Genomic DNA, 27,621 nt, shown 5'->3' with positions numbered 1-27,621 from the left:
ACTCACGAATGCTCTCTTTGCGCAATAAACATCGAAACAATAATTTCTCCCTACGCAATAATGCGTGTAGATGTCGCCACTATCTCCTCATTCTTGCATCTCATAACCACAAGTGCTTTTGAATGAAGCGTTTTGATTGGCTTTTTAAACGGCTCATTGAAAACCTTTGCGTATTAAGCGGACTGCGCACGCGCCATTGAAACCATGCTCGAAATGGCATCAGAAGTTACGTAATAAACATATAATTTTTTTTTTTTTTTAGTGAAGTACTTCAGAAAACTCTCGATATAAGACCAGCTGCTCTGTCCCTAGGGTTTTGTCTGTCCTTTGTACCATAATGTCACTTTAATAGCTTTCTACTTATCTGATACTTCTTTACTTCTCAAATATACTCGGAGAACTGTGGCATTCTGTCGGATCACACTTTCTCTATCTCTCCACGGAATTACTGTAACTTCTTACATTGCCTGGATAAAGTGTCTACAAACAGCTCAACAGTTGAAGTGCAAAAACAGTCACCAGGGGTCGAAAAGTCTTACGTTAGCACATTTTTTTTTTTTTAAATCTACAGATAAGCGCAAGAAAAATTCAGTTGTAACCTGTTTAGATCGATCTCTACTACGTGAAATTAATTGTTTTTATACAGTGGGCTATCTGGTGAGATAGACAACTGTTAAAACTCAATAATAATTATTATAAAATGTGATAGAAATTACTTTTCAGAAATCCACACGATACAAACAAATAGTTAATTGTGATATCGTCTGTATGAAATTGACTTTTTACAATAGTTAATTGTGATGTCATCTGTATGAAATTTACTTTAACAATGCCTATCGCTCTACGTAAAACAATTATTGCCGTTTATACTTTTGGGATCAATTATTACGTCAAAACAATGAATTATTAGATACTGTTTTGTTACGCATTAATGCAAATTCAGAAAATACTAACAACAGAGGAAACATCTAAACGTACGCATATTTATCAACGTCTGTGTGATGTATTTCTAGTTTACCTCGATGAGATTCACTCTTAATATATTATTAACCACTTACCTCAGTCTCTTGCGATCGTTAATGCTGCTTTTAAGAACTGATGAGTTGCAGAGTAAAGAAAACAGCGCACGTTCTCAGTCCGTGGTTCTCTACGGACTTCTTAATTATTGTTTCTGTCTAGAAGAAGGCGTTATCTTTTCGCCCATGACCCGTTCTTGACTTGTTGTAAAACCCAGATAACCAGAGTCCGCGAATATTATCCCTCTTTACATTTACAAGGCAGCTCAGCTATCATTAATCTTAAGCCTTACTTCGATGCATTTCTCTGCAAATTGTGCCGCTGGGGAACGACTCCGACTCGTTATTTCGAAGCCATACTTTTTTTCTTTTTTTTTTCTTTTCGTACTTTAATAAGCCCTATTGTATATGTTTAAACATTGACGCATCAGTGTTATTACAGGAGGTCATGACCTCTAGAGCGGGATCGACACATGTAGGGCAATAACCGTCTCTAATCTTTGTTTATCGATTTTTACTCGAAACAGAGGGAGCAAGAGAGGAAAGTTATGCGGATAAATATTACCCTGATAACGAGGGTCTAGTGGGAACAACTGTGTTCAATGGAATCCACGTTGTACTGCGTATCAGAGGAGTGTTAAAATATGTCTACATTTTGTTTATAAACGGTGACATGTTATAAACGCTGCTCGATGTGTGGCATATTTTCTAAACGTAAATACTTTTGTTTGTTTTGTTTATGAGATTTTTTTTTTTTTTATCGGAGCAGTTCTTGGGATATCTCGAAAGATAGCTGGTGAGTTATTTCCATCGTATTTAATTAATTAAAAGTTTGCAGTACTCGTGTATAGTGGAAATGATTTCTGATTCTTCAGATAATGAGATTGGCTATCTATAACCTTTGACCTTCGGACAACTTGTCCTTTTGAGGGATGAATTTGAGAAAAAAAAATAGTATAAAAAGTATACAGTTTCGGCCAGTGTATTGCGCGCCGAAGCTTTTAGACGTATCGCACCTGTCTTAGTCAAATTAACAAACGAAACTGTTTTAATATATAGGAAGAATATCTGTCAAGTTCAGTGACGTTTTTATTATTGTTATTATCATCATCATCATCATAACGCTAAATATAGACCATACTGGTCAGTTCCGGTCTCATCTAATATCCTCTTATAAGGTCTATCCGGTCTTCTCTTTCCAATTGGTTTATATTTTCTTATTTTCGGGTGTTGGCCATTCGATTTACGTGTTCTACCCAATTTTGTTTGCAATTGTTTAGCTTTTCTTCTATTGATTTTATTTTTAGTTCTTTAAAAATGTCTTCGTTCCTTTTTTGGTCTAATAATGTGTACTTTGCAGTTCTTCTCGTGAATCTCATTTCACTTGTTTTTATTCTTTGTTTATTATTATTATTATTATTATTATTACGATTATTGCAGTAACATTAATGGCTTAACTGAACCTTTAGTAAATTAAGTTTCTCGTTCGCTCTTAACCAGACGTCCTCATCTCCTGCTGAATTTACTATTCAGTCATTTCGATATCTCGCAATACAGCCAAACGGATGATCACAAGGCAAAACACACATATTGTTGTTGTTGTTGTTGTTGTTGTTGTTGTTAATAGCTCCAAGGAGTCCAAAAAGGTATTCTTGGAAATGTATACCTCATCATCTTCATAAGACGTGAAACTTCAATTATCGACCTCTAGATGAACAATCCATAATGTACGGTCCCCACCACGCCATCGACCTCCCACTAGTAATATTTTTATTTATTAATTGTGTGCGTTCTGTGGTCAGTTTGCTTGTATTCGGATAAAACACCGCAGTTTCCATAACAAAATACCTCCGTATAAGTTTGGCTAACTCATCTTCAGTTGAAAGAACCCCTCTACAGGTTTCTTATTTTATAATGAGAACTGAACTCGGTCCTTTTCTAATCGAAGAGCACCATTCTTCCAATTACGCTACTGACCAGATAACACATACCAAAAGATGTTGGCTAAGGTGGGGACGGAGTTTTTTTTTTTTTTTTTTTTTTGAAATGTTCCAAATTTTGAATGTCATTCCCTAAGAAAAATTTGCCAATGGTAGGATTAAATCCATATTACTCTCTGTAGCTATTATTTACGGCTACCTCACCCCCGATTAAAAATAAATTATTATTATACTTAATTCATCTTAAAATTTGGGATGATAGATGGAAGTTGTGGTTGGGAGTTTGCAGCTTCAATGACAAAAGTAACTCATGCAACGAAGTCAGTGTAGTACCTGACTCAGCTGTGTGCATTCTATTCTGGCAGGTTTGTCTGAAAATAAAATAAAAAATTCTGGAAGGAAAACTCCTGTCACCCCCAAATGATATCAGCTAACTCGCCTTCCATTGAGTCTATACCAAATGAGCTACGGAAGCTTGAAGAACCTCAGTTGGTATTGACGAAGCCTTTGGTTGGAAACAACTGGGTTTAAATCCCTTTTACGACGTGAGAAACCTTTATTGCATCTTATCACGCAAAAGTGGAGAGTTAGTTGGTCTCTACGGTGATGGAGGGTTTTTTCCCTCAAAACAGGCCCCATGAACACACAGATAATACCTGTCCTTAGGGGATGCTGCAGAGGAGGGCGTACTGGGTCCATGATCCCTAATGAGGGAACTCTTCCCATCGTGAGAGACGCTGGAATGAAGAGGAAGAAAGATTCTCACCACCTCCCCTCGAAGACATTAGACGGAAACGTCTCTACCTATGTTTCAGTTTTTTAGTTTATTTTTTTTAATCCTAGAAGTCTAAATTGATTTAGCGACAGTGAAATGTATTGATCCCAATAAACCAAGCTGGCATATTTATCGATGCTAGTTTGAGGCAGGCATTCCTAAAATCTGTTAAAACCCGTAAAATTTACGACGATTTCAGAGCGTATCGACAAATTACGAAGAGGTTATGGTAGACAGCAATGCGGAGGATCTCTTTTTATCTGGCATTATGAATCTCTCGAGTGTCACATTTACAGCAGTTTTCTCCGATGTTTGTGCGCGCTGAAGCGAGATACACAATGAACGATCGAGGGCTTTTACACCTCCCGAGGCTTCAAAATGAAGACTGAATCCCGAGTATTGGAAGCGCAGAATAGATAATCGATAAGCACTGGGGATGGTCACCTGACTCGAACGCTCAAGTATAGAAGACATCTCTCGCTTCATCGCTGTCATACGCAATCAATACGATTGTCGCTCTGAGAGACGTTTATTCAGAAAAACCCAAAGAAACATTCAGACTGCTGTCACTTATTTCTAACTCCATCTGGAATGTATCCACCACATTAACAAAACGCAAAGTAAGTTTGCGTGTTCACATCGGGTTCCTATGGGAAGAAGTGCCCGAAGAAAAATCTATTTTCATTTTTTTATCGTCTGATCTTTTCCAAAATGCCCGTCTTTATTTCGAAATATCACGAGAAAACAACATGCGAAAAGATAGCACTTGAAATATGCGATAAGGAAAAAAAAATTTGGGGGGGGGGGGGAAGAAGTCTTCGATCCAAAGAGAATGTGGTTAGCATGAACAATGAAGTTCTGTATAGTTTTGGGTTTCTAAATGTCATATTAAGAGGCATTTGTTGACAGCGACCCCTAGTATATGGAAAGAAACACTTGTGAATTTGGATAATAAACTGACGGTGGTAGCAGTTCAAATACGAAATGCATGAAAAATGTGTGGTTGGCCGAAGAAGTACGCTAATCCACACTGTCAGCACAGAATCTCATCAGAGGAGACGTTGCAAAATTTGTGTGTTACTAAGGAAGCATCTTTTCTAACTGTTCTTATACTTGGACCATCTAAAACCTCAAAAATTGAATAACACTTCGTTTCATCGGGCATTAACAAACGGGAGAGACGCCATGTTGGAAGGACGTGATAACCATTATAGTGTCGCCACCTGTCGGGAAAAATATGAAAACCGCATTGAAGGTTTATCTTTTATTTGAATACTTAACTTTTCGTAATACTACGCTATGCAATATAAAATAAAAAAAAATTAAAAAAACCTATCGGATGTTTTTTCCATATTTTCTGCTTGAACTGCTAGACAATGCGCAGTTCTAATGAGATTAGATCTGTGCACTGTTGTAAATATGAGAGCGAATTTGGACGTAAATCTGTGTCTAATGTTTAAATAAATAATGTCTTAGATCAAGTTAGGTGAGCATACAGGTGCTTCAATTTGCGAAGAATTAGACAACTCGCTTTACAAGTTCTTCCAAAACTCTCATCTTCGTTACCTCGAGACCAAAGAACCGAAACTTTTCCTGCATTTATTGGCATCTTGATAATCCTCGTTAACACGAGGTTAAGTTTGGAGTTGCGAACTACTAAATTTGTGTCATATCACAGCGGCCACAATATTTGCTCGCATTCCAAATTTCTCTCGTTAGAATAAGGCTTCATTAGTCAGTTCGTGATACTAATTAAAGCAATACATCATACGGCGTGCACGTGCGTATTCACCGCACACAATGTTGTGTGCGGCTTCAGAGTACTTATTAAGGAAATGCGTATCATCTTAGTCAAGTTTGCGATAATGAAAGGGTTGTGAGACGTAAGCCATCCCATTTGAAGTCTCGTGACCGAGTAATGACCATTACTTGAGCAATTACAAAGACGTTCGTGCGGAGATGAGTAAGAGAGAAACACCTTTCTTAGGCATGTTCTCTCCCTGCTATTACAGTTATAATGACAAAGGAAAAGTGACTCAAAACCTCTCTTTACACACACACACATACGGAATACGATGTAATATTCCTAATTGGTTTATCAATTTCAAAAGAATGGATACACATCTGCGTGTGCATGTTAAAAAAAAATAAAACGGGCCATTTTTTATGCGATTACTTCATCGACATTTTTAACTGGCATAATGGCTCAGTTAAGATTTTGTTGTTGGGAAAGAGTAGGATTGCGGCCCGTTGAGGAGAAAAATTGATTGTAATGATGCACAGGCTGAGTTTTCCGCATCTTCGGCGCAATATCATTTATCTGCTCCCTGTGCTCTCCTCTCCCATCCAGCACATAAAGTGTCTGTTACTACTTTCCATCGGATGATATTTTGCGCTTCCCCTCTGTTTTTTCTGGGGCTGGAGATGGGGAAAAGTGTAGATTCCGTTTTGAGGTTTCTCACATTCTGTTTTTCTGATATTCGGAGAATATTTTTAACTCATTTCTCTCTCTAAACACCAATATATATTTATATTTTTTCTAAGACATTCGATGGTGAATACTTAAGATTTCTCTTTTGTTTTCTTTGTTAGCGCCTATACATCAAATATGTCGTTCACTCTACACCTTTAATTTACTTTTAATTTGTTAATGGGTTTGATTTCCAAATTTTTAGTAATATATTATTTTTTTTGTGTATTTTGAATTGCTCTAATTCCACCTTCACCTGTTATTTACAATTAGACCGGATAAACCAAACTATCTACCTTTTCCACGGATTCCCTGTTTACTTTTAACTTTTATTTTCCATATTTTCATTGTATTTATCTTCACAATTTCATTTATTTTATTGTATTATGTTAAACGAACAGTCGGGAATTCTCTTCGTAATCTTGATTCGTTTGCATTCTGTTTGCCATTATGTGGATATCATCTGCCAATTGAAGTCATTTATTGCTGAAATATAGAGCCAAAAGACTTCAATTTCGCATAAAATGGAGAATATTATGGATCCATTCATATTTTATAGCCAAATATAAAAAGAAACTTAAAGTTTCGAAATCATTTCATACAAGCCGTTTGTTACTTGCTTTATATTCCTCTCCCAAATTTCAATCAATCGAACCGAGTACGGCTGAAGTAACTGCGTTATGAGGCCAGACTGTATCATATCGGTTAACTGCGTGTGTTTTCGGCCGGTTGGCCTGTTTTGTGGGAAGAAAAACAAGGGTTATCCAATGCGTAGCTATCAAAAATATCGTTGGTGATAAAACACAACCTTATGAAAAGCGGTCTCAAAAGTTTCAGAAACTGTTCCATCACTTCTAAGTTGCATTTCACATAAATATTTTTATTACGTTCATTTTTTCCCGTCTACAATAATATTTTAGTACTTTTCATAATATGTTCGAAGCCCACTTGAGATACTCTTAATATTTTATCAAGATCCTTCTTCATTCTTTCCAATAGAATCCTTGTGAATACTTTATTGCCCCTAGTTGTGAGAAACCCTTCCAAATTTTTTACATTTCCAAGAGATCTTCTTTCTTTGGTATTTTTATATTAGGAGGTCCACATTCCATTCTTTAAGCCACTCTACTTTTCTATCCTTTACATCAGAGTGCATAACATTTCCCTGGTCGTTTTTGTATCTGCTTATTTAATATCTCTGGCGAAATATCCACATTTTTTCATTCGTGTTATCGCCTTAGTAAATTTCCGCTTTGTTATGTCATTCGTTATTCTATTTAATGTATATTTTAGTATGCTTTGGTGCATCCATCAATTCAATTGTTGGAGAAGGTTTAAAAAAAAAAAAAAACTATCCATCTTTGCATTTGCTCCTTTTGGTCTGTTAATAATATATCATATTCGCTTTCAACTATTTACAATATAATCACGTTTCTATCCCAACATGCAGCTTTTTTATATCATTTGTTACTGCATTTTCTTCAGCTAATTTTAGACGCAATTTCAATATTTGCATCTTCTAGCTATTATTTATTTATGCTTTTTATGTTTTTTTTATATAAAGCTTCTCTTTCTCCTCAATGATTTCTTTTAGTAGTCCATTCTTTTTTTTAACAAATTCATTTCTCTTTGTTTTCTTAATCAAAGAACATTCTCCATGATTATTTCTGCTTTTCATACCTTCTTTTACCCATAATTCCTTCATTTCCCCCCGTCATCACCACTAACTTTTGCATTGGCATCACTTACTGCTATCCATTTCTTTTGCCATTGTACCAGCCGTCTCCGATTCTTTCATCTTCTCACATTCCGACAGCCAATTTCTGTTAGATCTTTCGGAGAGAAGATGTAATTAACTGTCCTCTTCCGTTTTTCTTGTATCAGGACTTTCGCAGAGCGGCATCATATTAACAATCTCCTCGTCATCTTCGCATTCGGTTGGTTTCGATTTGGTTTCCATAATTGGTTTTGTTTTATGGGGAAGAATGATTAGGCCCTCCTCCCCCTTCTTCCATACTTCTCTCATCTGAGCGTGGGATCGATGTCCATGACGGCACAGAATATCAGTGTACTGATATTATTCATAACGACTGCAATTGAGATAAAAATGTTGGTTTGGAATCCTAACGAAGATTTCGTTAAAAAATTATATTAACTTATTTGTCAATCATTCGACACAAAATCAAAGAGCATTCATGGAATCTTGAGAATCCTTCCCATACACCAGTGGATGCTTGTGAATGACTTCCAATATATTTCATCGTCCTTTGTGTGACCACCACATTTTATCTCCTGTAACTTTTTCGTCTTCCTCAGGGGTTAAAGGGCATCCTACGGGGAAATAGTTTCGAGGTGTCTTTCACATATACACCCGAATATGAAACGATAGTTGTAAACCATTCCCAAACATTCAGTCTACGAGAGATGCATTTGGCAATGGAAGGATTTCTGTATAGAATTGGGAGGAACACGCTTGGAATAAGATAGATGTGCTTGGAGAGAGAGAGAGAGAGAGAGAGAGAGAGAGAACAGATGTAGAGTATTTGATTATTCATGATGAAACTTGAGTGCTTGGGCTGCTATAGTTACTATAGCAACATCAGTGGGATGGATGAGCAAGCGGGAAGTGCATCACTCAAGTGTTATTATATCCACTACTGAAAAGCCGATAGTAGGCATTCGAGAGAAAGAGAGAGAGAGAGAGAGAAAGTGATGTATTTTTAAAACTTTTTTATTATTTATTGGCCGTGCGGTCTGAAGGCAAATAATTAATAAGAAAAAATGATGGAACCTGTTCATGTTTTTCTTGAGCATCTGAATGTTGCAGGCCATACAACAAAGGCCTCCTTACATCTCGCCCTTACGAACATCCTGCTTGAGGTCTCAAAGAACAACTTTCAACGACTGATAACAAACCATGATCCCATTGAGAATTCAAGGAATCTTTGGACAATAAGAAGAAACTCCATATTGTGTTAATAGAACCTTAAGGATAAGATTATAAGAAATATGATCGTGTTACGGCACAAAAATAGATCTAAATAATACACGACCCTACTAAAAGTTAGGGAACACATCCCTCTGATTTCAGGTAAATGGATGAGACTCACAAAATTCAAACTGTTTAGTCTGAAAAGGAAATGAGTCATTCACTCAGACGTCATATCCTTCTTGGACTCAGAGAGAGTCAACAACATTTCATGCTAGAACATCATTTGTACGTGCTGCTGAGCAGCGGTAAAACATTCGTAAATCCCGAGGCTGGAGGTTTGTTGAAGAGAAATGAAAAGTCCAGAGGCGACACCGAATCCAAGTTATGACCAGGTGGGCTTATGGTATTGACAAGGGCGGGCACACACACACACACACACACACACACACACACACACACACACACACACACACACACACACACACACACACACACACACACACACACACACACACTTCTTCTTCAACACATCGGAACCTTATCTGTCTTTAGAGATGAAAGTAATCACACGTAATCCCATATGACACATTCATTCCACATGCTTTCTGTGACCTTTCCATCTGGCGAAATAGCGCGCAGAACAGCGGTACCAAGGCTGGATGGAAATAGCTTTTATGGACTGATAAGTCCCATTCTTCCATTTGGGTGGATGCGTCTACGAGCAAAAGATGCCTGAAGGATGTCTTTTCGCCCGAGTGTATTGTCCAAACAATGGTGTTTGGCTGTGGCAGTATAACGATGCTTCCCGTAGTCTGATTACGGCCTGTGGTCATAGTACATGCAATTGTAGTAGTTTTATTTCTCTTCACTTACACCTTCCAGCGCGGTGGCGCCTCCTTGTATCACAAAGTGATAAACATCATCATTGAGGAGAACGAAACCGAAACATTGTAGTGGACAGAAGAGCTCTCCGATTCACTACGCGAACCACGAACAATTAGGCAGTGCCAAGACTTTTCGTCAGTGGAGTTCAAAGGAGGAGGAGGAGGAGTGGAACAAAATATTACCAAGTTCCTGCTGGAATACTCATTAGGAAATCTTCCAATATTCCCTGAGCAGTTACGGCCAATAGTAAGAAAATAAGACAAACAGAGAGAGAGAAAGAAAGAAAGAGAGAAAGAGAGAGAGAGAGAGAGAGAGAGAGAGAGAGAGAGAGAGAGAGAGAGAGAGAGAGAGTAATTGCTGTTAATAGAGGCATTTTTGCTTATATTTGCTAGTATATTAGATCTCCTTTGATACGACAGTAATTTCCCATGACAAAGAATAACTTAAAAGGAAATCTGTGTACATAATTAGAAAGAAGAAGAAAGCAAACATCTTAAAGAAAAATCACCTTCTTTAAACCTTCTTTTTCAGAATAAACCTGTTTTTCATGAAAGTGTAAAAACATTTACAAAGGAAAAAGAAATGCTACTAAGAATATTAAGTAGGCACCAACAAAGAATTGAAGAAGGCATCTCCTGATGATTGAATGGACTATGTTTCCAAGAGAATGTTGCGACAGAACGTGAAGAGACGGGTACGGAATAGGTTAAGGAACGTTTTTAATGAAGATGAAACTTAAACAGAGCGAGTAGAATATTTTTTCTAGATATTTCTCCAGAAAAAAGATTTTTTTAGGACTCTTGAAAATATTTTGACAATTTAGTTACTCAGTTCGTTAGGAGTATTGCGAAGCTCATTCCGAAGTAGACCTTTCAGCGGTTTACAGCCAAGTGTCAAATTCTGCCGTTAAAATACATCAAACCACGAAGCGTAAATTCAGGATTCAGCGAAAATAAATGGCGATTTGTCTGGATAATTCGGAAATGTTCAAATGACCAAAGAAAGTCGCTAAAACTCAACGAAATGTAAGTGATATCTCTTTCCTGTAAACATTTAGCACCACTTCTGATCAAACAATGTCCTTCTGACAAAAATCTGCAATGAATGAATTCTTATTATACGCTATTTGTTAATGAATTTTAATGCCGATAGGAGACTACCATAAAAAGCGCTTGTTTGGTTTTAAGGACAGAGTTTCTTTCCAGATTAACTAATCCTTAGCTCACTAGAGAAATCCACAGCACAACAGGAACCGTTGGGATTCTGTTAAGATGAAATTTATTGCAAATTTGGATGAATTTCAAAGATTAACTGGTTAAAGGAGATCAAGATGCATTATCACCAAGGTAACCGATATCATCACCGCCATCGAACGGGAATTATTCTCCACTTTGCAAGAGTCGAGACTCAACATTAATGCGAGAAAGAAAAGTTCATTATGAACGTCAACAACCCTGTGGGTTTCATTAATCGGCGTTCCATTTTATTTTTCCCCTTTCGTATCACGCGTTACGCGAGTGGGGTTTGACGCTAAGGGGAATTCTGTTTCAACATTAAGTAAATATATCGATTAATCCATTTTCTTAATTATGCTTGTATATTGAACTGAAGTGGGATGCTAGAAGGCAAATAACACTTTATGCAAATACGAAAGAAATTTAATTCGGAGCGCAGTGTGCAAACGTGATCGTCGGCTTCGCGGATGGCTGCGGCAATCGGTCTTAGGCATAAATCTTAATGCCCAGGGCTGGGACGAAAAGGACGCGCTAATTACATCTCATCTGCCCATAAGATGTTGGACTCAATGGCCTGTTACAGCCAAGTAATTTTCCTTAAACTAAGTTTACGAATACCGCTGTTAATCCTGTCTCTATATTCTTCCAGTTGTGTGTTTTCCAGCTGGTTTGTCTGTTTATGAGGGGGGGGGGGTCCTGCTAACACCAGATAAAACCGCATAGCTCACCTTCAGTTAACTCCTAGAAATATTTCTCGAATTCCAGAAATAGCGAAATTACTATCAAGTCTATGACGGAGGTCAAAGGTTACTGAAAACTAGACATTTCAGTAATCTTTTGTGTAAACTGCAGCTGTAGACTTTTTTCCTTTTTTTTTTTTTTGCATAACATCGCAACCAAACCAGTAAGGATATTTCCAGCCGATTATACTTACGAAATAATAATAATAATAATAGTAATCACTTAGTAAATGTTGGAAGAGCTAGTGGATGGAACGTGAGCACATTGACGGCACTGAAGGGCAGAGGGATGATATAACAAACGTGTACTTTGCATGACAGACGTTAGTCACAAACTACATAGTGTCCATACTATTTCTTTGTACTAAATGGTTTCTTATTCTCTGAATTTGCAAGATGGAGAAAGGACGCCGTCACAGATGCGTAAATTCGCGATGCAATTTGTTATTTGTGAACGTGAACAGATGGCAGGTATGTGATCATTCGAAGGTCATCAAACTCTTGCTTGGACTGGAGGTTGATTCCACCAAGTATTGATGTTTCCGTGGCTTGTGAAATAGTCTGTTAAGAGAACAATTCTACGTTGTAAGGGGGGGGGGGGGTTAAGCAGGAAACTTCATCCCTTGTAAATACAATGTTCGCTAAATAAAATAAAACAAAACAAAGCAAAAATCTGTGATAACTATGGACAAACACGCGAGAATGTTTCCGAAACTGAGTGAGGTAAAGCTCAACGAAGTTATCTTTGTTAAGTTACACCATAAAGAGTCGTGCATTACGCGACAACAAAATGTCCCCTGCTGCTCACTTAAATAAAGTCTTCATTTGTCTCACTTTCTTAATCTAACTGTACACTCTTCTTTCAGTTTCCAGCGGGAGGGAAGACGAGAGGTTGCATAGTTCCATGAAGTCAAGGTTCCGCTCCTTCAATCATGCGCACATTCATTCGTAAATCACAACGCTGGGTGACCTCCCTCCTCATCCACGATCTATGTTCTAGTTTGATGAGCCAAATGTAATCTATTAAATGATTACTTGCTCCCTATATTTGACCCTGCTGATCTGACAGATACAAACAAATTGTTTAATATGAATATTCTTACACATATCCAGTGTATAGCTTGGGGGTCATGAGTAGCTGCGCATTCATATGCTATGAGTGATATTCCGCTTTGTTTTTTGCTGTCAGTTTAGTTTAACGCATGTTTATGTAAAGGTTTATGATAGTTGACAGTAAATTGTATTTGAGAGATACCACGACCTCCGATGTCAGTATAGTATTGGTTTAGTTGTTGTTTTTTTCTTTGTTTCTTTGTTCAATGATTTCTCGATTGTAACTGAAAATAAAAAAAAAATTATCATGTATTATATTTGCAGTGTTTTTTTTTAAAGTTTTATCGCATTTTAGCACACCCTAGTAATGAATGTATCTCTCAGATACACGCGACTTACGCTGCAATTTTTTCGACCGCGACTTCCGCACGGTTAATAAAGCACCTCTTTCTGCAATACGTCTGGTGCAGTCCATACAGCTGCTGCCATGCACATGCCACACGCACATTCTCAAATTGCTGTCATTAGTGATTTCCACAAAGTGTCACCAACTTCCTGAACTTAGAACAAGCCTTAAGACGATATGGAAACTTTTGCAGTTCACTATCAATGGATAATCAATGGATACGTTTGTGAGAAAACGGATAATTCAAGAAAAATAAAAAAAAATATTGAACGATTAAATTTGTAGGTTCACTTAGCAAAACAATTAGACTAAGAATAAAATGAATAAACCACATAAAGCGAGCAGCTTCATCAAATATTTGTCCAGCAGACAGGAGATGTCGTTATGCGCCAAACGATCGCGCAATCCTGAGGTATTTACGGCGTTCGTCGGCACTCCACAAAGAGATCTAATTTTGGCCAAACAACGACTATAAAGAATACTAGATCGGAAGGTGTGTTTACTAATAACCAACGTTAGCCTTCCAGTATTCGTTATGCGCTTAATTTTATATTTTAATGTTCATTAATGTTGACTCGTCTAAACTCTCCTGACTCGCTGTTTGATTCACTCAGATAGTCCTTTTCATAAGCCACAAAACATCTCATAAGATAATAGTTGGAAAACATCATTCAAATCGCAAAAGAAAGCGCTGCTTTGTGCTCACCATTAGATTTTCCATCTGTGCAAACTAAAACAAATTTTAACATCCCTTGAACTTATTTCTCTCGTTTTTCTAATGACCTTAACGATGAACGAGCTAGTAAGTTTGGAAGGATGGTGGTGCTGCCATCTAGCGGTGTGATTAATAAATATGCAATAACTAGATATAATACGAGTTGTTAAACATATGAAACCTTGGCTATACAAGTTTATGGTATCCTTAAAACTTTCTCCAGCATCCTAGATAATGCAGGCGTGACCTTATCATAGAGATAACCTTTTTCATCAAGCAAAGATAGCTGAAACTTTAACAAAACAAAATAAAATAAAATAAGAAATAAGAAAAAACGAAGCAGAAACAATGTCTGGCAGTAAGTGCTACAACAGTGCATATTGTTGCTTACAACAGAAAGCAAATATAAGGTAGCATTAGCAGAAGAATTTTGGGTAATATGGAATTGCATTTGGTGTGTAAAATCGTATTCGGTATTGCCCGAACTTCCTCTACTTTTGTTTTTAAAAATTATAAAGGAAAAAAAACTCTTGTTTGTAAGAATAGATTTAAGTAAGACAATTGACCATCCATGCGTTTTCTTAAACTTTGTGCGGATTTATTTTGTCTGGATTCGCAACCGTGAACTCTCCGCATCATTTATCCGAAACTCGGGTCATCGATCCGCAGAATGCCCCGCTGTTAAATGCCCCACAAATAAAATAATAAATTAGTTCCGAGTCTAATGGAAATCGTAGAAGAAATGAGTGCATAAAAGGCTTCGCGCAATCCCCACTCTCTTTAAAGAAGTTGTGCACGCGATGATATTCGTAAATATGAGTTTATTAAGCATCAGTTTCTTGGACTTTATTCGGAATGTATAATTTGATATGCAACGAAACAAAGTTTGCATTTTCTCAATTTGTTTTCCATATCGTGTTTCATCTGATACAAATATAAACAGGCTTCATTTTCAAGCAAAAAGCTGTGCAAAATTTCAGCAATATTGTTCGTATTTTAACAGGAAAAAAAAAGGTATAAAAGCTGTTTAAAAGTATATTCATTCTTTTTAACATTTGCAGATCGACGTATTCAAATAGTTGTGAATTTTGCGATTTATCTTTACGTATGGAACAACTCAGTTCATGACATCTGGCACCACCTAGCGTCTTTTTCTGAAGTCGGTCCAAATACAAAAATTATTAATTAATTTAGTAAGGAAGTATATTAAATGTGCGTAGTACTTAATCATTTTTTTAACTTATTAAATTTATTTCTTAGATTAATAAAAATGTATTGTCTTTACAAAAAGATAAACAATACATCAAAAAAAAAAAAAAAAACCGTGAATATTTTAATTTTGCTCGGAAAAGAATTTCCTTATTAATAATTTTATTTTTAACAGAAATATTCAAATAAATTCTATGAGATCGAAAAGTCGTCTTTAATCTCCACTGAAAAGATAAAACTCTCCTTAACAAAACGTATTCATGTTTTTAATAAATAATTTCTGATACAATTGACTAAGTCAGTTTGCTGAATTGTTAAACGTTGCCAAATTTCTATTGAAAATTAAAAAAAAAAAGAGAAGCAAACTATTACATACGAATTCTTCATGCTACCGACCTCGATGGATCCACCGTAGAAAACAGGAACTTCGTGTTCACAACAAAACTAGGCCAGCGACAGACTCTCGTACGGGTAACCAATATTTACAAGTGTTAAAAGGGCTGTCTTGGTGATAAAAGCGTTGTTTACTCGTTTTCATATCGCACAGAAATCATATCCTTCGTCAAATGTTTTTCAAAGCTGAAATCCAAAACCGTCAGACTCCACTAAACCGCGCGACTCGCGCTTTAGTTCAATGTTTATGTTTTCGGCACACAACGTGGGATATTTATCGATTCCCACACCAGCACACAATGGGGTAAGTAATCGGGATCTTCTTTATAAAGCGGGTAACGGTAACTTTATAAATCACTTCTTTGTTTAAGTCTTCTAAACTGAATATACATCTGATTGAATTTTGGATTTATATACTTTATCAATCTGAAAATTTTCATAGCAAAAGTCGGTAACCTTCGTGACATTTAGGTCTTCATCAGAATAAAGATCATTTGAGATTCAACTGTGAACTTTTTCTAGGACCGCTTTTCACCAGATGATTGGTGAATTCATCGAACCTTGCGCAGAGGTATACGATTTCTTAACACACACACACACACACACACACACACACACACACACACACACACACACACACACACACACACACACACACACACACACACACACACACACACACACACACACACACACACACACACACACAGAGTATACAAATAACTACAAAAAAGATTTGTAAATATCTCCTTTTATTTAATACGCTTAGAGGATGCATTCAATTTTCGCAATGGCGACAGAACTGCCACCGGCAGCTTCTGATTTTCACAGAGCTAAAAGACGTCTGTTTGCTACCCTTGGTGTTGGTGGATGAGAAGTCATTAGAGGATTCGTTTATTATTATTATTGTTATTATTATTATTATTATTAAATTCTTAGTTTATATAAAAATCAACTAATGATGAATTCATCTCTGTAAACTTCGAAACAAAAGTTAACAAAAATTTAGCCTAAAAGGCTTTGCAAATTAAATAAATATAAAGGCTGGCCGAATAACAATGTGTGCACTCTACAAAAAAAAAAAAAAAAAAAAAAAATTAAAAAAAAAATTCTTACTTTTAATTAATAATTTAAGACTGCGTAAATCTAATAAAATAGGCAAAGGCCAAAAATAATTTCCTTCTTTTTTTTTTTATTAAATGAATTATCGTGAATTGTGTTTTAATCTGTCTGCTGGGATGATGTCCCACTTTTTCTTTCAATTTCCTCCTCACATGGGACGTTTTTGATAATCATTGTCTCTTTGTCAGAGCAGACACCCCATTGTAGCGATATGCATATCAAGTAACGTAATGACTAAAGATATTACTGAAGAATATTACTAAAGAGGGCAAAAGGAACATATTTAAAACAAAATCCACCTTTCAGTTAAACAAATACGAAAGAACATTTCAAGTTCTGCATACAGCGCATGCGTGACTGTTGAGATGATGTAATACTTTCTGTTTTCACATGAGTTGTCAACTGGATGCTGAATAAAAATTTCGTATATTGGGTTACCGTTTCTATTGTTCTAGTTTTGATTTAAAAAAACTTCAAATTGAGGAAGAATATGACTCAAAGTGGAACATCACGCAATGGCAAGTCACGTGTTTCACGTAAGTAATCTCATGAAAAGCATGGATGCCAATTGCTTCCTCAACCTCTCTTATATGTAAGGCTTCTAAACGTATTTCGTGAAATAAATGTAGTTTAGTAACAGGAATACGTAAGGTGTTCAGAACTTTTAAAATGACCCTCGTAAATAACCACCGACATTCAACTGAGCGGTAAGAGTCCGTAAAGTACACCCATGACGAATGCAGACGAAGCGTGACGTCTGCCACTGCGCAGTGAACGTCCGATCTAATCCGCTATTGAAGGCAAACTCGGAAAATCCAAAGCGACATGGCAGAAAGGTACACAAGATGAAGTGAGTGTCTCGTCAGAATAGACTCGAGTCTACTCTGTAAACATTGCCCTTTCGATTGTCTCCGATCTCTGCCGCCATTCTCTATTTCTTGCAGTGCTTCTGTCATAGAATTTCTGACAGCTAACTGGTCTAAATATGGAGCGCCAAAATATATTATTGGGATTGTTTTTCACATAAGAAAATGAATGAAAAGAAAGAATTTCGAATAATTTATGAATTAATAATAAAAACTTTAGATACTACGAATGCAATTTAACTATTATCTAAACACCATTTTATATATCACTTATTCTATATCTATATACTACATACAGGCAGTAATCGCATTAGTGAAAAAAAAGTCATTTTTAGGACTTCCCGGGTAACAAATGGTAATGCTGTAGCCAATGAAGTTTTAACTGAGGCTCGGCTATTGCCGTTACCCAGCCATGACTAGAGCTTTTTAGCTCAATAACACTCCATCCACACAGATTTTCTTCATTCAGATGACGGGATAAGGAGTCAAGGACTCAGTCCATCGCCCAGTTCTTATAAGAACTATAAGAACTAATCGCATTAGTGGACCGTGAGATGCGGTGATTAATTCATTCAATCCAATACCCTTGGAGGGTAATGGATGGCACTGCTGTAGCCAATGAAGTTCTAACTGAGGCTCGGCTATTGCTGTTACCCTCCTGCCATGATCAGAGCTTTAATAGCTCAATACCACCTTATTCCTACACTGTCCTCTACAGATAACGGGGAAGATGAAAAGCATTCTTGCTTCGCCCCTTTAAGCCAGTCCTTATAAGGACTATAATCGCATTAGTATATTTAGGAGTAGGAGAAGTCCTTTTTAGGACTTCCAGGGTAACAAATGGCAATGCTGTAGCCAATGAAGTTTTAACTGAGGCTCGGCTATTGCCGTTACCCAGCCATGACTAGAACTTTTAGCCCAATAACACCCCATCCGCACAGATTTTCTTCATTCAGATGACGGGATAAAGAGTCAAGGACTCAGTCCATCGCCCAGTTCTTTTAAGAACTTTAAAAATCGCATTAGTAGCAGGATGCATGTCGTACGAGGCGACTAAAATGGGTACCCAGGGAGGGTAATGGTTCGCAATGCCGTAGCCAATGAAGTTCTAACTGAGGCTCGGCTATGGCTGTTACCCTCCTGCCATGATCAGAGCTTTAATAGCTCAATAACACCTTATCCTTACACTGTCCTCTACAGACAACGGGGAATATGAAAAGCATTCTTGCTTCGTCCCTTTAAGCTAGTCCTTATAAGGATAAGGCATTAGTAGCAATCAGATTGACACTGCATTGCTTTACAGTGCTGTATATGGTTTCTGTTTATAAATAGCCATTGTTTGTTGACGGCATTTATCAACATTTATTTTCGTGATTCTATTTAGCTAACATTTTAACGTTAGTTTTTCAGCTAAAGTGCAAATGGCTTCTGTGTGTTTAGATATTGGATCGATCTGCTTGTTCAAACCGGTTCGTAATTATGATATGACGAGAAAAGGGTGAGTGTGATGAGGATTGAATTTTGACTTGTGATATTTTAGTAGTTTTCTTATTAACTCTGACATTGTGGAAATTTTGACTATCTGGAAGAAGTATCAGCAGATTCATTATTTAAAATGAATAATCTAGATACGGACAATTTAATCCAAAGCCATGACAAGAAATTTGCTTTTGAGCTACCTAAAAAGCTCTAAAAAAGATTATGTGAGGAATGGCCAGGAGTTTTAAATTTATATTCATTGGCAAGTAGTGAGGGAGAAGACATAAGACAAGAGGAGAAAAACATTGATTTGGTGGTTTCCCATCCACTACCGAGTTTAAGGAGGTACACACGCGCAGAACAGAAGAAACACCCAGGGATGACAGGATGGAAGATGAAGTCCCTAATAATGACCCCTCTGGCTCTCCTAAAGAGAAGGTGACTCAGATAGTCCTTCGGGAAAAACACAGATGGACGATTCTAAGGTCCACCATGTCAGATATGCAAATAACATACGCTGGGGCTAAAAATGAGGATGATGGCATAAAGATCCAGCCCACCACAACAGAAGATTATCGTAAACTAACCAAAACGATGGATGCCCTAGGCATGCAATACCACACATTCTCCCTCAGCTCGGAGAAAAACCTAAAGGTTGTGCTCCGAGGTGTGTCAGAGGACATCACCACGGAGGAGATAGCAGCAGATCTCTGCTACCACGATTTACCACCAATTAAGGTTAGTAGAATACTACGTGCTAACAAAAGCCCAATGTCACTAGTCCTTGTAGAGATTCATAACTCCTACAAAAATATTTACGATATAACATCAGTCTATGGGTTCAGATGTGATCATCAATAAATGATCACATCTGAATATTTAAGGAAAAAAGCTTCATATGGTCAGTGTCACAGATGTCAGAGATACGGACATGCTCAAAAGCTATGTAGAGCTGACTACAAGTGTTTGAAATGTGGTGAGGGTCATCCCACTAACACCCGCAGCAATCCGATGTATTTATTTACTGTCCAAAAAAACAAAAGAATAGTTACAAATAGTCAGTCCACCTCTTACTCTTGTATTCAGACATCGGAAGCTTCGGTTCCCCAATCTCTCGAAGTCCAGCACAAGAAAACAGAATCTCAACTACCGCAGACAGGGGTCTTTAAGAGGGTGAATAACCAACGTCAGGGCGTTGGTTATTCCGACGTGGCTCGCCCGATAAAGGTAACACACCAAGATCGGGACCATTCACAATTACATCCAAACCTAACTGCAGTCAAATGATCAGAAATAGACTTCTCCCGGATTCACTACAGATTGTAGCTTGGAATGCCAACGACATAACTAGCAAGATCTTAGAACTCATTATTGCTAGCATTCTGTTGAAAATGATACCATTAATAAAATCATATCTCATTGACAGATCATTGAAGGTCAAGATTAACGGAACTGTTACAACCCAACGTCGTATTTCAGCTGGGGTTCCACAAAGATCCTTACTGGTCCCGATTCTATTTTCAATCCACACGGCAGATATTCCGCATAATCCCATGTCATCCATCATGTTCCTCTACGCAGATGACACGGTTGTATTAGCTCGATCACTTCATCCACACCTTGTAACCAAAAAAACTTCTAGAAAATATCCTAAAACTAGAACAATGGTTCTCCGACTGCAGATTACAAGCGAACCCTCAGAGAGTATAGCTGTGCTCTTCACTAGAAGGTTAGCATCACCCAAAGGGGATGTCTTTCTGTTTATTACCAAAATTCCATTGCAAACAGAAGCCAGATGTTGCGGAATATTACTGGGCAAAAGATTCAGCTTCAACAACCATAATAGGAAGATATTGGCCTGGTTGGCCGAGTGGTTAGCATATCTGCTCTCCAGCCAAAAGGCTGCGGGTTCGAATCCGGATGTTTGTGATTGTTAGTGGAAATATTAGGGGTGGTGGTGGCGGACAGTAGACGGCGATGTATAGTTGCAGTTGGTTGATTGAGTGGTGGAGACAGAGTAGGTATCCTCCCTCGATGTGTCCTTGGACTCCCTGGAGGTGTTGCCTAATAATAATAATAATAATAATATTTGAAAAGGTTTCTAAAGCTATTGCCCAACTCTACCCCCTGATTAGCAAAAACTGCAAATTAAACGCAAGAAACAAACTGCTTCTTTATCAAATGGTGACTCAGCCTATAATTACTTATGCTTCTCCAGCTTGGAGCCACACCTCCAATGTTAACATTCTTAAATTGCAACGAGTGCAAGACAAATGTTTACGAATACTGTAATTCTAAATGCTCCATGGTTCACCAATAACGTTCAGATTCATCCTGACACAAATATCCCATACATCTCCTCATTCTTACTCTCTCTACCAGCAACGTTCTTCTTGAAAGCAACTACACACACCCTGACAGTGGCGTACCCAGGGGGATTGGGCCCTGCCCCCCCTCCAAAAAAAAAAAGAAAAAGGAAAAAAAAAACGCTAGAAAAATTTCCAAAAATCTTTTCCTAATTAAAATTCTTGTTTTTTTTTTAAATTTATGTTGTGTCTTCTATTTTTACGCTACTTATGAATAAGCGGTCACATAAGGTGGGAATACCCTATAGCTCTCGGGAATCACGGTCACTGTGAACGCAAGGCGAACGAAGTAGTGCTCGTGCGCTACTTCGTTTGCCCGAGCCGGGCCAGAGGGCCCGAGGAGATCACGGGTTTCATGTATTGGCGATCACTGCAGATGCTCAGTCATAGGTCGTATGCAATGCGTAGTGTCTATTCTCAAATCCTCTACTGAACTTCCCCCCCCTCCCAAGATTAAATCCTGGGTGCAGCCACTACACCTTAATGAACTGATACAACAAGCCGCAAACTACTCATCCTAATCAGCTGGTTCAACAAACCGCAGACAACAGCGAAAACGACTTCTACAAGCACAGAAGACCTAAAGCCATTCTACTACTCAATGATATCGGTTAACCCCCCCTCCTTCTTCTTCTCCTCCTCACAGGGCGGGCTAAATGCTCGTGAAAATGTTTTCCTATCAATGTTTGCTCTGTACCAGACAACGGGGAGTATAAAAAGCGTTTAAGCTTCACCCTTTGCAACAGCGCCGTTAAGTTGTGCATTAGTAGCAGATCTTCGGACCATTTCGGATACTGTGATCTGATTTTCTGGGAATATCGCCATTCACGGAGACTAATCTATTTCAGGTGACCCATGGCGGCTTATTCATCCTATCTTTAGGTCTTCGGATCCGAAGCTACTCCAACTAGTTACTCAATTTATTCTATTTTTCCCTTATTTTCTTTCTTTTTTTTTTCTTTCTCTTCTCTTAACTAATGTTTATTTTACGAATTTTAAATGGGCGATCCCTACTGGGAAAGGCTAGAATTCGAACGGGGGGTTTGCACAGTTCAAAAGTTTTTATGACTTCGTCCAAACGAAATGGCCCGATCGACTCCAGGTTAAGCTTGAGAGGCCAACAATCAGTCCACTCATCGACAACGGACTTTGTACTCACAATCAGGCTCGTAATTTAACCCAGGAAACAGCTGAGGAACAAGATGGGTTCTGCGAAGCCAGAAAGAAAAACACCACGCAAGGAACCAAACATCAAACGAAACTGCAATCCCATGGAAGCAGAAACGAACTTAAGGAAATACGAGTAGTTCCTCTTGTTATCCTGCGAGCTAGGAAGTGGCCCTGAAAAGCCGCGAAATAAATTTTACGAAAGCCAGGAACACTGCCAAAGCATTCGACAGAATGTGGCACAATGGGCTTCTTTTCAAATTCCCAACGGGGCTGGTCAGACTTACCAAATCGTACCTTAGCGATCACAAACTCCGAGTGAAGCTACAGGGAATTAGATCGGCTGAACGCGACATCACTGGAGGCGTCCCTCAGGGCTCCCTGTTATCACCTCTGCTCTGTGCTATCTATGTGGCTGCTGACATTCCAAGCAAAGCCGCCACGACAATGGCCCTACACACAGATGATACTGCAATAATGGTTCGCTCCTTGTAACCGAGATTGACAACCGCAAAACGCAGTCTCGGTACAAGGACAATGGTTCAAAAATGGCGAATCGATGTTAATATAGACAATAGCACTGCAGTGCTATTCACGTTTGGCAATAATTAAGTTGTCACGTTTGGCACCCCTATTCTATTAGCAATCAGTAGCGAAATACTTAGCGGAATACAGGGGCAACAACTAAATAAAGAGCTTCGCTTTACAACTCATATCGATCAAGTTTGCTCAAAAGCAAATACGGCAATGAATGGGACGGCTTATCCGTTACTGAATCGTCTTAGCCGGCTAAGTACAACTTAAACTTCTGCTATACAAAATGCTGATCAGGGCAGTCCTAAGGTATGGCTCATCCACGTGGAGTGACACAGCAGATTCAAACGCTAGCAAACTACAGACAATGCAAAACAAATGTTTACGAAATGCATTCACAACAACTTTTTTTTTTTTAATATTAAAAAAATAATATTAAAACAAATATCCAATAAAACCATACCAAAAATGTACTGTTTTTTTTATTTAATTTTTTTTTTAAAGGGGAAAGAAAAAAACTCACTAGTGGTCAATATCCCACAGAGGACGAGCCGGGTGTTCAATGATATTTTTATTCCTTAACCCAGAAATTTCGCTGCAAAGGGATCAAGGCCCAATGAATCCATCTTGCCAGAACAGTTAGCAAGCGCACAATTTCAGAAATGATTTTGATTTTCTGGGTGCCAAGTATGTGCAGGTGGCGCTTGAAGTAATTAGAACGAACACGTAAGAAAACGATCGGAGACAATTACGAAAATTTGTGTAGTAGTAATCATGATGATTGAGGTTTTTGGCTTCCTCTCCACTTTCATTTATTTTCATTTGGCCACGAAGAATGGTCTGCTTGAAATTTCAATCGAAATCCTTTGGAAATTTTGATTGAGATCATTTAGACTAGATTTGAATAAAATCCGTTTAGCTAGAATAAAGGACACACACACACACACACACACAAAATAAAAAATAACAAAAAAACGAAAATTCTTATTATTTTATTTTATTTTTAGTACAAATAAAATTGTGTCTTCTTGAGAGATTTTTGATCCTTCAAGATAAAGCGACGACCTGTTTGAAAATCGCTTATCGAATGTATTTTAATTTTTATTGCAATCATCGGTCTATTATCAGGTCAGTTTTGTATTGTAGGCCCTCTTTTTCCGCCATTTCAATTTTCTTCGTTTCATTATTACTTGTCTATTAAGTGGATGTCATTTGGCATTTTGTTTTGGTGTTTTCAAGGGTGGGTTGCTTTGTCCTCTTCTAGTGGAGCGCTAGAAACGAATATCAACACTATTGCCGTGAATACATCATCATCACGGATACCCTGTAATAAATTCAGTCCTTTGCCTAAAAATTAGTGAATAACGTTAAAAGCAAGTCTGTTTTTCTTTATTTTTTTCCCGTCATTTGCATGCTTTACCAGGTATAGCCATGATAGAAAAATGTGTTGAAAGTGAACTTCTATAAAAACAGGTTGTGCTCACCATAAGAAAAAAAAGTAAAGAGGTTCTTGAGCACAAATTGAACGATTAGGTAGCCTTTGTGTGTGGGGTTTACCACATTATATTAGCCAACATTTCTATAAGCCTCGTGTGTGTATCATTAACCTCAGTAACACAGAAGAGTATGAACTCGGGACGAAATAGTTTACAGGAATGTTTGCTCATTAGTGGAATACCTAATCAAATCAGTCAAATTAAATTAAATTAGCCACAGACCTAATTAAACTTAAGACCTAATTAAATCATGCAGTAAAAAAAAGCCTTTGTTAGATAGAAAAGTTTTTAACTTTAAAGAAATGATAAAAATTATACGGGAACTTCAGGTTTTTTAGACCATCACCCTAATACTCCTTACATAACCACTCCGATGAATCTTTGATGTCCAAGTTACACACATAAAGCTGAAGATCATTCCAAAAGAGAAATTGTCCATTCGACTAAGACCAATATTCGTTTATACCCTAAAAAGACATTGAACGAGAGACAAGTTGCATGGAGTATAAAAGCTGACCATTTATCACCCTAAAGAAAAATTCCATGTTTCTTTATAAGACTCTCCCACGTGACATGTGATCATTCATTTATTTTAGTCACTAGCAGATCTTCAAGAGAAGTAGGCAATGTCGATTAGTGGGAACCAATGTAGTGATGAGTTACCGCAAAAGTTTGAATTTTTTTTGTATTGGTCACATTCTTGATTTGCAACACACACCCTATGTCCAAACAGAAACAGAACTTTTCGAAAATAGAAGGAACTAGTGGTGCCACCTGTTCTATCTTTTTGTTATCGAAAGCAACAGCCTTCATTAGTGTTGTGTCAACTGTTTATGACATTTGTTCCATTAGAAGCGAGTTATAGTGCCAAGAGTGACAGTGTGCTTTGACGAACGGTCGGAAAATGAGTTTTTCAAACAGAGAGCTGCGATTGATTTTTGTGTTAAACTTGGTGAAAGTTTTACTGAAACGCATCAAATGCTTCAAAAAGCATACCGTGATGAAGGCTTATCCCGTACTCAAGTTTATGAGTACGGGATAAGCAATTAAGCGATTTCAATGTGGTCGTGAGACGCTTGACGACGACGAAAAGCCGGGCAGTCCAAAAATTGAACTGAGCTAAGTTAACATCCAAAGAGCGCGTAATTTCATGAAAGAAAACCCGAAATCGTCCGTGCGATTGATTGAAGATGAATTGGGGATTCTAAAATCAACTTTGCACAACATTTTGACCCAGAGTTTGGGCCTTCGTAAATTGAAGTCGCGATTTGTTCCCCACAAGTTGACCGACGACCAAAAAATGCATCGAATTGAACATTGCAAGGACCTCATTGAAAACAACTCGTAAGGACTCAAAAAACGATCGTTACTGGTGATGACGAAACGTGGTGTTTTGGGTATGAGCCCGAAACAAAGCGCCAAAGTGCTGAATGGAGACCACCAGAAGAGGGGCGTCCGTAAAAAAGTCGCATGAAGAAGTCAAAAGTAAAGACAATGCGGATTTGTTTCTACGATTCCAGGGGCATTATCTACAAAGAATTCGTTCCGCCTGGTCAATGGTGAGTTTTATCTCGAAGTTTTGAAGCGATTGATAGCGAGAATTCATCGCGTACGGCATGAATATCGTGACGACCGACCGTTCGTCAAAACACACTGTCACTCTTGGCACTATAAGTCGGCTTGTAATGAAACATAAACAGTTGACATAAACAGTTGTAATGTCATAAACAGTTGACACAACACCAATGAAGGTTGCCGCTTTCGACAACAAAAAGTACAAGGTGGCGCCACTAGTTTCTTCTATTTTCGAAAAGTTCGGTTTCTTTTTGGACAGAGGGTGTATACTTCTTGCGAAAATTATACAGACACTTGCGTATTTTATAAACAAATATCCCTCAACTCTTGCCACATTAATAAGGAAAAAACAGATGTATTATTATACCTGCAGCAAAATAATATTCAGTTCTTGTTAGTAATGTTGGACATGTTTGTCGATCTCCGTCTCTCTAAACCGAGTTAGAACTCTTCCTAATGGTGCTGGATGGATAAATGTCTCGAGCTATTTTCAAGCTAAAACCCACTGAATCCGTATGACAAATGACGTAATAAGAGCGAACAGGAACTTACACACACTTCCATTGGAAAGATCTCTGGATTCAAGTCTTATCAACGAAAACTGGGAACTGGGGTGCTTTGAATTACGGCCAAGCAACTAACGTTACGAAGTTTCTGTTCATCATCTGTATTCTTCTTGGAGATTTGTCGCTTTTGTGAGATGAAAGGCTCGATTTTCCGGGAGGGCAAGAATTCTTCCCCACCGAATAAGACTGGTTGACTCGCCTTTAATCGTGAAGCCTTTAGGAGTACTCAGGTGAACTTGAGTTAGCCAAGTTCTTACTGGGACAGTACGATTTTTGTCCTTTGCAAACGAGCCAAAGAATGCATGCAGTTTATAGAGGTCACGAACTTAATTGCCGACAGGTAATATAAAGCAATTAAAACTATCAGTAGCCCTTTCGGTATTTCTGATGTCGAAACGGAGAAAGTGTGTGCCTCTCACAACAGAAGAGCAGGTCCACCAATCACTTCTTTATTTTTTCACCGGAGAGCTTTTGACAAGTGGGCGTTTAAAATATTGGCGTTCACCTGACAGAAGTAGCACCGAAGGTATCCAAAAGGATCTTGATAAATGAATAAATTTTCACAGTTGGCGTGAAAAGTGACTTTTCGCGACCAGTAAAAAAAAGCTGCGGCAATCTCCACCGCAATATTTCACATCAGTTCGTAGTGAGTGCAGAATTACTCACATTCCAACTTGCGTT

The 27,621-nt window shown here is 37.9% G+C and overlaps 1 protein-coding gene across 5 annotated transcripts in view; it reads right to left on the bottom strand.

The window, feature by feature from the left end:
* LOC150093608 (thrombospondin type-1 domain-containing protein 7B-like) overlaps positions 1 to 16,158 on the bottom strand; it is a 950,748-nt gene extending 934,590 nt beyond the window's left edge. For 2 of the 5 annotated variants that reach the window (XM_090412733.1, XM_090412739.1), the window contains exon 1: positions 15,773 to 16,158. The gene's annotated coding sequence lies outside the window, so the exon portion shown is untranslated. Of the gene's footprint in view, positions 1 to 15,748 lie in introns of all 5 variants that reach the window. The other 3 variants (XM_090412735.1, XM_090412734.1, XM_090412737.1) reach the window with 3 other exon arrangements.
* Between the last annotated feature and the right edge of the window lie 11,463 nt (positions 16,159 to 27,621).

Source organism: Typopeltis vanoorti, chromosome 23 (assembly GCF_054136105.1).
Source record: "Typopeltis vanoorti isolate ZY-2024b chromosome 23, IOZ_Tvanoo_1.0, whole genome shotgun sequence".
In the NCBI taxonomy this organism is placed as follows: domain Eukaryota; kingdom Metazoa; phylum Arthropoda; class Arachnida; order Uropygi; family Thelyphonidae; genus Typopeltis; species Typopeltis vanoorti.
This window is presented reverse-complemented; position numbering and strand designations above follow the sequence as displayed.